Source organism: Petromyzon marinus, chromosome 19 (genome assembly GCF_048934315.1).
Source record: "Petromyzon marinus isolate PM22_M1 ecotype Great Lakes invasive population chromosome 19, UKy_Petmar_22M1.pri1.0, whole genome shotgun sequence".
NCBI lineage: Eukaryota > Metazoa > Chordata > Hyperoartia > Petromyzontiformes > Petromyzontidae > Petromyzon > Petromyzon marinus.
In genome coordinates, this window is record NC_133685.1 from 5319875 (window position 1) to 5333970 (window position 14096).

Below are 14096 nucleotides of genomic sequence, written 5' to 3' on the forward strand. Positions count from 1 at the left end.
AATCGGCTACCTGCTCCCACACAATTACGAGAACACAGTGTGCAAAAATGCACCTTCTTTCTTTAATATACCCACCGGGATAATAACCAAATTATAATTTATCTTTTTTTGTCTCCTTCCTCGGTTTTTACCGATGGTGCGAACAGAATCGTGTCCATGAGATGCAGAATCCATTCCATCTCTCGCACAGCAGCGCAACCCTTCTTCATGTCAGAGAGCAGCTCACGGAAGCGGATATCAAAGAGCTACCACTGAAATTCCTTCAAGCGACCTCTGGTACACAGTAGAGATAAGCACTGTTTGTACGCAATGCACCACAGAGTAGTGTTCATCGTATGACAGTCAAACCAATACATTTTTTTATTATCAGAGGTGGAATAAGCCAAATCAAGTGCGCATCCAAATCTAATGTGATGGGGCGTTTTTGCACAGTGATTGATGATTGGGCTGAGACCATGAATTCACGAAACCCAAATTTGAACCCTGCATCTCAGCACGCGGATATCTGAGCCACTCAGCCACCATAATTAATATTTATTTTTAAATTACCTTTTCACAAGATTTGTATGACTTTAGAAAAAAAAATATACAATAAACAAAGGTGCATTAACGCAATTGAATGTAAAATTACCATTAATATTCGACACATTACGTATACTGTGGATTAGTAAAAACATGCCTCCGTCAATTTTGTTTGGGGCAAGCAGTTACATCGACTTTACCTCACCGTGAGCAGCGATTCATTGGTGATGACAAATAAAAGGTGAGCAAACACATGCAATACAAGAGCAGGCAACTTCAAATGTGTTTGCAATTAGACTCTTAAAAAATACAAACTGGATTGTATCCTATAAAGGTATTGGGTGGGGTGGAGTGGGGTGGAATGGCAGTGCGATAGTTTAGGGCACTGTGCTGTCAGCCTGGCTACCTGAGTTTGATACCCAGCCACGGTTTACCATCAGTGGTGAGTGACATCTGAACTGGTCCTAGGCAATTCTCATCATCCCACAATGCCCATCGTGGTAACCTGATGCTAAACACCCACATGAACGCCAATGCAATGGTGAGACCTACATCTACCAACAGATTGACAAAAGGCTCTAAAAAATTATTACCAGAGAAGTTTTATCATGCACGTATGATGAACCAGTGGTAAAAGACAATGGTATTCACTTATCCAAAACTGGACAAAGCATCATTGTTAGTCTTAATTTCAAATGCATTAAATGCCTTCTTCACTTTAAAGTTAGGGTAGTGCAGTGAACAGTTCAACATAAAATATTCAGGACCCTCTTAAAGTACAACTCTGTGCATCTGCGAGATGCATTAATTGGTTATTTTACTTATTTAAAACATGCAGGTTAGAGTTAAATTAGCAATTTTGTGCTATGCATGTTGAAATACAATGCAATGAGATCATTACTATTATCACGCACAGTATGGGTACCAAAGAAAATCTTTAATCCCGTCCGTCTGGTTTGTCAGTTGCCCGAGTGGAATAGTATTAATACTTGACTGCACCAAGAAACAGGTCCCTGCAGGGTGGGCTGGTAGGAACATTGGAATTTTGCGCAATTTTATTTTTACACCCCAACAGCACGAGATTTCACTTCATTAAAGTATTGAAAGGGGACGGACGGACACATTAATCTATTGCAGGCTGGTACACTCAGTTCACAACTTCCTTCCTACCAGTATAAAGGATGTCAGTGACAAGAGAGTGACTCTCAATGACGTCACTCACGTGGTTAAATAAAGGATGACAGTCACACGAGATTTCACTTCGTTAAAGTATTGAAAGGGGACGGACGGACGGACACATTAATCTATTGCAGGCTGGTACACTCAGTTCACAACTTCCTTCCTACCAGTATAAAGGATGTCAGTGACAAGAGAGTGCCTCTCAATGACGTCACTCACGTGGTTAAATAAAGGATGACAGTCACACGAGATTTCACTTCGTTAAAGTATTGAAAGGGGACGGACGGACAGACACATTAATCTATTGCAGGCTGGTACACTCAGTTTACAACTTCGTTCCTACCAGTAAAAGACTGCACTTCCAAACAATGTAATGTAGTATGGTAATGTAAATTCTCATCGCTCCAAGAATACATGACAGAATGTGCCCTGAAATTATATTTCATATTTCCGAGTGTTCAAAGATTATGTTAACTTCCAACACAATAACAACGACTGGAAAGCCTCCACATTATTATACTACTGTCTTCAATTAATCCGAAATATTTGATAAAATGTTTAAGTACTGCATTTATAACTATACGAGCACTCTGTCAGGAATCGCACGTAAACTTTATTTATCACCATTGCGAATTAATTCTACGACCAATCGTAAACTGAGAGGCAAGATTTGTAAAATACGAAATCGGACGTTAAAGTTGTTATAAAACGTGTTAGGTATGTACCAAAAAAACACACCGTGCTCATGGAGCTCACTGCCAACTCCCTAAAAAAAACACTGGGAACAAATATTTTAATTTGAAGTGCTTTGTCCTAAGCTTTTGGGCTAAGTACTCATCAGTATGCCACAGCAATCATAAAAATGGCTCAAGGTTTTCACAACTCGATGAAGGTACCAGGCAAAAATATCTACCGTTTAGCTTCACACATGCGCAAGTGGAAGAGATTATACCAGAAAGGCATACATGTCGGAAAATGACTAGACGCCAAAAGGGAAAGCCAAATATCAGCAAATGGCATGCTTGTCGAGTTATGCCATGTGTGTGCTCTGGAATTGAGAAACCAACTGTGTTTACTGGCCGAGTGCTGCTTATTGAACCAACATAAGCAAATTATAGGTCAATGCGACCGAATAAACGAGAACAAAGCGATGTAATGGATCAAAACCCTTTAAAAACGTACCCTAAATGTAGGCTTGAGCACGGGTTAAAGCTGTGCTTTAATGCAACTACAGAGAACAATCAGTATTGAACCAAGTGTAACATTTTCCAAGTTGCCAACAAAGTTTTTTTTTATTTTTGAAAGGTACTGATGTTTTGCTCGGCTTCGATCAATAGATAACAAATGTTAGCGGTTAGAAAGGTCATCTGAATTTTTGTTGTTCTAAATGTTGAGGTCACTTTTATTAGGTAATTTCATTGCCGGCGGGAAAAAAACCCAAAGCCTTCAAGACTCCAGTGTCCAAATCTCTGAACTATTTTTCACAAGTGAAACAAAAATGTTCCATCAATCAAACTACTCTCTCGAGACTGGTCTCTTTTCCCCAACCCCCCCATGCCCAATTTAAAGTAGCACACCCCCAAATGTACTTGAAAATATATATAACGAGATGCAGATTACAGTTTTCCATTCACGAAGCCGTTAAATAAATCATAATTTAATTACACTGCGCAAAATGGCGACTCAAGTTTTAAAGTAGCAAGTGAAATGTTTCCTGACAGGTAAACGTGCACGTTGCCCGTGCATTTTACTGCAGAAGGAAACCAGTGCTGCCACTGCAAAGGGAAATTCACAGCTGAAATGCCATCCAATGAGCCGCACCAGCAAACCGTCGCAAGCCCTCATGCATATCCAGCGACGGTTCTTTTTTGCTTCCCATTGGGATCATCTTGCAGCAACTCCCATATATGGTCGAAGATGCCCTCCGATTAGCAACGGCTGGTCCGCGCCTCCGATTCGCACGGTTGGCTACGTACGGGTGTGGAAGAAGTTCCAACATACATATTATACTCAAAAAAATTCCTACAGTGCTCCGCAGAAGGTTATTTAATGTGAAAGTAATTTATATAAAGGGCAATATTGATTTCAGGTGCAAAAACAAATACATGTCGTACTTTACGAAAAGGTCACGTGCAAGGCAATTTGAAATTACAAATGGCAGAAAAAATTGTATTGTGTAACCACTGCACCAGACCACTCCAATAAAATGGATTTTTTTATTCTTACCAGCCCCACCCTTAGCATATTTATTATTTCTATTGCTGCTTCTTTTCACAATATTATTTCAGTATTGATTGTTTACATGCCAACAAGAAGCACCCGTGTTACCGTACCCGTCACAGTGCTCCCCCACAAAACATGAAGCTAAATATCCTCAACAAACTCGATATGCATGTCCATTTTCAAGATACAGTTCCTTCTCTCTGTCGGTGGTCAAATGCTTGACTGAATGGCCCATCTCTCTGAGAAAACTAATCACCCACCAACGCTGCTTAAAGCCTTAACCCAAAACCCATTATTCTATGTTGACCTTCATGCCGACCTTTCCAGCACCAATTATCCGACGCATCAGTGAAAGCTTTGTAGTGCAGAAAGACCGAACATTTCCCCAAGCACTGACGCGTTAATGCAACTCAGCCTGGTAAACTGCAGGGTTGAAAGGAAAGAAAATCTTGTCACAATAGTTTTGTCCGCGCTTATCTATGGAAAACATCAATTCCCCAGGCAAACTAAGAGGTGTGCAGAACAAAATATGTTGGGTCTTAATGCACACACGCAGACTCTCATCGAGTCAATATAAAATGTTTAGCAATAATGGATTGCTTAGGGGTCTTATTTTCAATGCTGCTATAAGATTGGCAATAACCAAGTTGGAAGCAAATGGTGCTCACAGCATGGGTTTCTGTGTAAACAAAGCACTGCACCCGGAAAAACAAAATGCTGCAAAAACATTTTTTTGCTTTTTAAAATCCTACCACTTTTGACCCAAACGTACACACGAAATAAATAGCACACACGAGGTCACATTTACACAACCACAACTGGAGCTAAGGCTGAGAAGATTAAACAACTTGCTCTTCCTCTTGTAACATTGATCTATCGGGCTTCAATGGGCCTTTAAGCGCCACCAATAGCTCAGCGTGGAGAACATTTTAAAGACCTCCCCATGGAATACACAACATCGCCCGAGCATATTTTGCCTGTACCATGTAAAAAAAAATAAGTAAACACTAATATCAAAGGCTCAACAGATGCAGAAATACTGTACTCTGAATCTATGAGTGGTTTTTGCATCAATGATAGATTTTCCCTTGGCTTTTTAATGTAAGGTACAGACAATATGGTGAGCTCCAAAGAAAAAACATCTGTGCAGTCTTTATCACGTGGTGATCGTCTACTATGTACATTGTGCTTTGGTATCACAAATCTGTAACAATATAGTAAGTGAGCAAAGTTACATATGACAAAGTGTAATTATAGTTCTGTATTCAATTTCCCCCCTCCCAAAAGCATTTCCTCAGAGAAAAAAAATATATACTTGAAAGAGAGACAACCATGAAAACTGTTACATGAATAATTATGGCAAGACATCGCATTAACAGGAAAAGTCAAGCTATCTATAATTAACTCATCAGCAAAAAACCTTTGTGAAAGCTAATAAGTAATGTAAACCGTGTTTTAATGTCTCTTTTCTATTACGAGCAAACCTGAACCTTGTATCCAGCTATTTTTGACCATATTCTGTGCTAAAGGCCATACATCTTTTTTTGCACTCGATAGCAGAGTAATGGGGACATTCAGCCATCGTATTACCTGGCTATTGTGCACGGTCTATGAGCATAATTCTAAAGCGTATAATATATGATGTACCCCCCTTCCCCCCCCCTCCACTAACTTTACAGCTTTTAATTTAACACTAAGAAGGTAAATAATACAAGAGTTCTCAATATTCTGTTAACAAAAAAATGTGCTCAGAAAAATAAATACCTACATTCAATGTGGCATACACGTTTATGACTGTGCAATTACATCACAGTAGCTTGCGGCTAATTTTTAAAAGCCGCACATTTTCATTTGCACAGTTTTTAATTTTGCACACACACAAAAAAAGGTCACGCTGGTTTTTGCACGTCAGTGATATGCCTCACAATGGTCCCAACTACAAGGAATGGCCAATGTTAATGTCACAAGTTTAATGAGATGCTAAAACCTTTCCATGCTTAACATGCAGCAAAAAAACAAGCTTATGGAAGAAGGGTGGAATTTAATTGCACTGGTATCTGCATACATTCTTTTGTTCAATGCCTCAAACGAGCGAGGCAGAACAGATGCTGATATGCATGCTGAAAACAGCGCTCTGTTAATTACCTGCAAGCATCAGCCAAAAAAATAAGTTGGACCCCCACTGATAGAAAACGCACTCCCATACTCCGCTTGCTTTGCTGAGCACTTTATTTTCATTAGCCTAAGCAGCAGGGTTCCATGAGAATGCTGTAAAAAATATCTGTGATTTCACAAGAGCCAATAAAGCTTTGCATGTCACCCTGCCACTTTAACATGTCAAAAACGCAACCATTCTTGCTTTGGTGGTCTGAAAAACAATTTTTACCTTTTGAGTCACCTTTTTAGTCACCCCAAAGTGAGAACCAAAAAAAAATCCCGATTGCGACCCGCATTCGCGTTAATTGCATAGCCTTCACCATGGTAAGTTGGCTTGTATACTACATAGACCCCCCCCTCCCTGCTGTTTTCTGATCATCGATAACGACCCCCCCCCCACTCCTCTCCTCCACACACCCCCCACCCCACACACAACACGCCAAGCATTCCTTGCTCATCACCCCCCCCCCAACTCTCAGTTGCTTACGAATATTTGACATAAAGACTGATGGATGTGTTTTATTTTGATTTAAAGCTTTCGTGACTGCAGGGATTCATATTCTTGGTTCTTTTCGGTAAAATCACGTAGAAGGGAAACAATAAAATAATAAAATTCACACAAGCTTGTGTTGCAGTCGAAACGTCGTGAGAATTTTATTGTTTTATATTTTTATTATTTTATTGTTTCCCTTCTACGTGACTTTACCGAAAGAACCAAGAATACTGATGGATGTGCTTTTGCAGACCATACTTAACGTCATAAAAAAACATATCTATATATAACTGAATTGGTTACAGTGACTATATATTCAAAACACATTGCATGCTGTGGTCGATGGTTTTCTCTTGAATTGTTTTAAGTAGACCAATAAACCCCTGCTTAAAGACGCCAGCTTCCAGGACAACTGGGCTACATGCAAAAGCAAAATTATTCCGAATAAAATGAAGCAAATATTTATTATTTATCATTGCACGTTCCTCTGAGGAGCTCATTTCCCTCCCAGAATGGCCTCCGCGGTGCGAACGAACCTCTAGGTGATACCAGTGACGCGAAATTGCATATGCCACAATTAGCGTTCCATCAGAAAGACGGCAAGATTCTGCTCGCACAATTTAGTCCCGCGATTGGAAGGAAGTCGGTGTCTGTTACGTACTAATGAGCAGTTTAGGAACCAATTTTGAATACAGAATAAGAGCAACAATAATTGTTTCACAAATCCTAAAGGTTTCTGCCCCCCCCGCCCTTCTTGACAATTTAATTATTTTCCCAGGACACGAGAAATTTGTAAAATTAGAGTATCTTCTACTCTGTAGAATATGTTCACCACCTTTGGGCATTTCTGCAAATAAGCATACTTAAAAGACATTTCAGCATTCTCGATTGCGTGTTAATGAGCACAAAAATCCAGAACTTAAAAAAATCCAACCACTGCAACACGTCTGCCTTACAGATCACAGCTACGTAACCAAGAATGTGATTCAGAGAACAAACAATAGCCAAGCATTTCTACTAAAATCATTGAGACTATTCACAAGCAGAAGCTTTGATCGAGAAAATGACAAATCTCATGGAAATCGCTACAAGAGATTAACACCTAGGCTTTCGCGACCAATATCATCCACAATAAAGTTTGTTTTGTTAGATCGCATAAAGAGTTTTACACGACAAAAACAACAAACTGAATGACACCTTGCGTCCATGAAAATGAATTTCAACGGAACCAAACGAACCGTAAATTCAGTTAATTATAAAGCATGCTGAATAAATGAGGCTTTAATCCAGCAATAAATTAACTAAGGATCGTGAATTATTATATTTTTTTATGAGTATTTTGAATGTTGAGCCATGATTTATCCACTGCTAGATAGACGCCTCCCTAATCCATCACCTAATAGTCTCGCAAAGCAACAACCCATATAGCTCCTATATCCAAGCTTCTGTTGTCAATCCACCCTCCGCAGTGGAAATCCGTTTGGGGCTGTGTTCCGTTCCGTTGGCTGCAAATCCATCATTAGTCTCGACCACCCCTTATAGTGAATGGTCCTGCCCAAGCACACTTTTCTCGAGTAAAAATTACATTGTTTACCTGTTAATGTTGTCTATCACATATATTCTCGTTTCTGTCTCTCTATGTAATTCCCAAACGTGCACCTCTGCACTCATCACATTTTGTTTAATCACAATTGCTTTATATACATGAATCCCTGCAGTCACGAAAGCTTTAAATAAAAATTGCACAATTGCTTTGTTAATTTCTTTGCACAGAGATAAGTAAAAACATCCTTTCTCCGTGTAACCTACGCGATAAATCTATGAACTCAATCTTAGCTAAAGATAATTCACATCACATCAACGTGAATTATGATGAGAATGATACAATTCATCTTTTGTCTCTGAAATTATTTTATACAATGCGATCTGGTTTCCTAAAAGGGCCTGAAAAACATCCTAAAAACGATTAAGATTGAGTCACTGTAAAGTAAAAAAAATTCTCAAGTCCAACGTTTATCAGTTAGGCTGAAATACTACCTAGGTTTTGGCAACACATCTTTACAAAGTAACACTGAGTAGCAGCGGCCTTTGCATAAAATGACCTTGGCTCCAGATGAAGTGCAAAAGCATCACTTTTCGAGTGCAGTGCAAAGCCACTGTGTAAAATATTACGCGGGTTACCCACACCACAAAGACGACCAATCTCACGGGGAAAAAGGCAAACCTTCAGGCAATTGACCGAATTGCAAACGTTAGGTCCACCATTCCTTAGAAGATTCCTCGCAGTCGAAATCGAGACTCTATAATAAGCAATGTGCAAAATTTAATATTTCGTGCACAATGTGGCTCCCTCAAAGTTAAATAAATCAGTGAGGTACGAGCAAAATATGAATCGCCAATTCATCAAACACGCGTAGCGATAATCAGTAATCAACATCGATCGGCAGCGGCTAATAAACTGAAAAACATAGAGGAAACTAATTTAATTCAAATCGTGTTTGATATTGCAGAGGCACATCTTAAATGTGAGGCGCAATAGGGACACACATTCCCATAGTAAATAATCTAAATACAAAACACCCAGACGCTGTACAGCCTTCAGGTTGGCTACATAGATGTGAATGCCTCGGATTAAAACTAAATAGTGTGCAAATTCTAATTTGTATTCGTTATTTCTGACAAAAGCACCGCTATTTTGTAAGGAACCATTATAGTATAAAAAAACAGACGGTTGAAATGGACTATGCTTTGTGTATATGCAGAAACCAAGAAAGTAATTTAATTTTGAAGTTGTATCACATTATCCATCCTACAATAAAATGTGTTGCGATAAAATTGATTTATTCCAGGTTCTTCACAAACGCAATTACTCTGACATTATTTGCAATGCCATTGCAACCCCAAAACATATCCGAGACAAAGCTTCCACTAATTTTCTGCAGGCAAATGTTTCCCCGGGTGACAAAACCATAAATTGTCAACATAAACTACTTCGGTGTAATCTCTTTGTGCATGCATGGGGGGGGGGGCTGTGATTGTCACTTTTGGTTTGTGACAGTTTTTGTCAGTGGGTTGCACTGTATTCAAGTTCAATAATTCGAGTTCAGAGTAATTATTGAGCGTCTATGTCTATGACAGATGAGCGTTAATCCTTTAAACGGAGAAATTGGATTTGATAAGTAACACGAAATGTGCTTTCATGACAGACAAAAAGGTGCTTCTGTGACCATAAACAATAGGCGATCTAAAAAGAGGCATGGTACGTGCAAGCAACGTCAGACTGCAAGGTCTGGAGAGGCTCACTTCTAGTAGTGGATTGGCAAAATAGGCCTTACATCGTGATGTCATGTGACATGCAAGGCATGATGGGAGGACAGAGCTTTGATCAAAATACTTTAGTCAATAACACTGCCTTAAAATAAAATAAAAATATATATAAAACAGGTGATATTCTTAGTTTTTTCGGTAAAGTCACGTTGAAGAGAAACAACAAAATAATAAAATATATATAAAACAATAAAAATTTCTCACGTTTCGACCATAACTCAAACGGTCATCTTCATTGTTTTATATATTTTATTATTTTGTTGTTTCTCTTCAACGTGACTTTACCGAAAAAACTAAGAATATGAATTACTGCAGTCACGAAAGCTTTAAATCAAAACAGGTGATGTTAGGGCAATTACCTTTTTTCATGTGCTTGAAGGGCAATGGCTTGAATTGTCAGCTTTTATTTCGTCTTTTAAGGCCAAGGTGTTTTTGATGAAAAAGTTTAACTGTTTTGTTAATTGTGCTTGTGCACCACTGCCAACGCAGCGTCGCCAAAAAAATTGCTTAATTGTCACAGCAATGTCCCATTCGCCATGTCTGGAAATCACCGTGTGTGTGTTGTATTTGCATTACTAATGAGTTACTGGTCATTTACGGAAAGAGTCAGAATTGATTCGTTCACTCCAGCTTAACTCTTCAACCAGCTGATTTCAACTGCATGCCTTTCATCTACACTCACTATTGTGTAATGAGTTCATATAAGTATCTAACTTACATTAACACAGTATAAAAACATCAAAGTTGACATTCCTAAAATATAATGGATATATACAGACAATGGAAAAACTGTGCAAGGATGACTTTCTGATGAAAGATAAAGAGAACAAATAAAGTCCAAGCTTGCTGATGAAAAATATTAATCTTGAATATCAATCATCTGAAAATATTTCACCCTAAAATTTCCAATTTCTTTGACATTTAAATCATGTGGTAATGCTGATATGGCAACAAATGCTCTGTACATATGCATGTTTGGATTATTAACCATTTTCAAAGGGTATAATGATAACCCATAAAATTATATACTACAAACTTAAGTCTCACTGGCTAAAAACTCCAACACAATGGGTAACGTATTCTGAGGTAAACTATGACATCACCATGTGTGTGGAATGCAGCAATTAATTGCAAACCGACACACCTGATGATGACCGTTTGAGTTATGGTCGAAACGTCGTGAGAATTTTTTATTGTTTTATATATATTTTGTTATTTTGTTGTTTCTCTTCAACGTGACTTTACCGAAAAAACTAAGAATATAGATTCGTACCCAAAAAAATGTTCCGTTTTTTTTCAAGGGAGACCTTTATAATTGCATTTATATACGAGGGGATACATTAATTTATTCATGACGTAGGTGTAGTGACATCACAGGATGTCACTGTGTCATGCCGGCCCTAGAGAGGCACGGCGTGCGGTGTAGCGACATCGCAGACACCACCATGATGTGGGTGCAGTACCGGCCCTAGAGGGGCTTGGTAAGCGCTGATCGATAGCGTTGGATGGCACCACGCTCTGCGTTGCAGTGCCGGCCCCTACAGGACAGGGTGTGGGAGTGCCGGCCATGGGAATGGGGTTACTAAGGGCCGTGGCACTCTGGTTGACCCGAGAGGACACGTGACCGGTTAAGTCTCCACGGGGGCCCCAAGTGGGGAGCTAGGGGTGGTCACGTGTCAGGGTCGAGATCCTGCTCGAGGATTCTAGAAGGTGGTCGTGGCTAAGGGCGGAGACAGCCATGCCACAGGGGATATAATCCGAGGGACGGGCTGCTGTTGCTCATCCTGAAGAAATCTACGTTGTACGTCCTACCGAGTCTCCAACACGTGGACCTGGACCCAAGCTGTGGTCCGGTTCGTTGTAGCTAGTTACGGTGTGCTTAGTGTAGTTATCCTGGTGGTCACCACCATAGGTTGTTATTCTGTAAATGGGCAGTTGCCCCGTGTGTTGGTGTTAATAAATGTATTGCCTCCAAGAGTACGTCTGCAACTCAGTTGAACTCACTACATAGGTATGCGCTATTTTAAAATGTTGTCTGTGAAACCTGCACACACTGGCTTAAGTCTGGGGAATTATATGGCAGGAACGTTAATGTTTATTGACAGTAATCAAGGCATCTTGGTAATTCACCACAACATAACAGGTAGTAAGAATCATCTAAAGAATAACAGTTTGTATTTTGAAGGACAACACTACGCAAATAGTTTTCTCAGAAATATTTTGTATTATGACCAACAGATAATGGTGTCACTGATTTTGATTCAAATTGGCCATGTAATATATAGTTATACAGTATGCAGAATGTTTCAGTCCTTGGTCCATCTGCTATTAAATCAAGGCCTCCTCCATATTGTGTCGGTGATGGGTTTGTTTAACCATACTTCACCGCACTGGTCAGGGAAGGTTGGTGAAAAGAGAATGACCTATGAAATGGTTCAGAGATCACACTATTAATGTTAGCTGTAGAGAAGAATCTAACTCAAGTAAATGGATTCATCATGCAGGGAAACTAACCGCTGAAACACTAATTTCAGAATCAGAATATTAATTTATAGTGGAGGAATCCGATGAGCTATAAAGCTCTTTTTACATATGTCCATTAGGGGTGGGTCAGAACGTGCCAACAAACACTACAAAACACAAGCGGAGTGTACAGTATAGGAGAGGAAAGCACATTACTTAAAAAATATAAAAAACTAAACTATTTTTATCTTACTAGTCAAAACCCACTGAGCTATTAGATTATTTTTCAGATCCATCTGGCCACAAATTATAGCTCAACGAAGTGGCATATCATGTGGAAATTTATAGTAGCAAAATAATCTAAATATTCTCAAGGCATGTTTCTAAATATGGAGAGAAAAACCAGAGGACCTGGAGAAAAAATACACACTGTTCGTGTGTTAAAAAACACGATAAAACATGTTGGCAAATAGTTCCTGCTTGCCAAGCAGTCTGCATTTGAAATGCACGTGTTAAGAAATTGCACTTCACATTGGCAGAGTTCATGATTTGTACACCACATTGGAGAGCGGTATACTTGGCACAGGATATAAATGTACAATAACGCAAGAGACGATACTGTACAAGGGCTTGAAAAAAACAGGCAAGAGCTGCACTCGTCACACACAAAGTGCTTGCCACAAATGAACCACAAATGAACCACAATACCTTGTGATCTCGTCAAGGAGCATAAACCATCATCACGTAAACTCTGGTCACGCCCCCCACAGTGGCTTTTGGCTAGCCATCGAACAAAAAAGATCACTGCATCGCACGCTTTCAGATGCGCTTCTGCGGCCAACTGGAATGCTCTTCCTTCCGATATTAAGAAGCCACTGGAGCTATGCACTTTGATATCTAGATTTAAAACTCATTTCTTTAGAACTGCTTTTGGTGTTTAGTTTGTTGTCCTTCACGCACATCCCCGATCAGCATGGTTAGCTACGCTACGGTGCGAAAGAAGTTCAACATTCATACCTATATGCACAAAAAGGAGAGGTGCAAAGAAAATTCTAACCTTTTTCAAGTATGATCATAGCTTCTAAACAAAGCAGCTGTTTGAACATGTTTTCTAAATATAAAATTGGCAAGGGCTTTCAGCGAGTAAACTTTTGGCCCTCACCACATACCATTACCCCATGTTTGTGAAATCCACCACCCCGACACATCGCGAACAACATTTTACACCGTACCGGTAATGCAGAGTACGAGCATTACTGAGCAACACACATTGCCATGCCGGATGGCTTCCAACACTGCCATTATAAAAACTGACAAGCGAATATTGAGAAAATGTGCTGTGCTATTAATTTTGAAGCTGCAGTTTATCAACTGTGTTGAAGAAAATTCTCACGTTGGATGAAACATATAACACATTTTCTGTAATGGAATATTATATTTTAGAAGACATTATAAAGGCAGCCACATGTACCTGCTCAAAAACAATGTCCAAGATGCCAAAATGTTGTAAAAAAAAATGTTTTGAGTGTAAATCACTTCTCCCATACAAGTATGCTCTTTACAACTTGCCGACAGGTTTGATTTTCAACAATTATTTTACAATCCGCAGGTTCAAATACTCAGAGAACTATACAGTTTTTTTTTTTACACTCGGGTAGCTGGATACAAGGATAGAATTCAAAGTCAAATGTATTTTCAGGTAATTTCTCCAGTAGATATCCTATATTGCTCT

At 39.3% G+C, this 14096-nt stretch overlaps 1 protein-coding gene across 4 annotated transcripts in view; it reads right to left on the reverse strand.

Moving 5' to 3' along the window:
* The window catches only part of CWC22 (CWC22 spliceosome associated protein), a 96531-nt gene that overhangs the window by 67452 nt on the left and 14983 nt on the right, over window positions 1-14096 (reverse strand). The window lies entirely within an intron of this gene.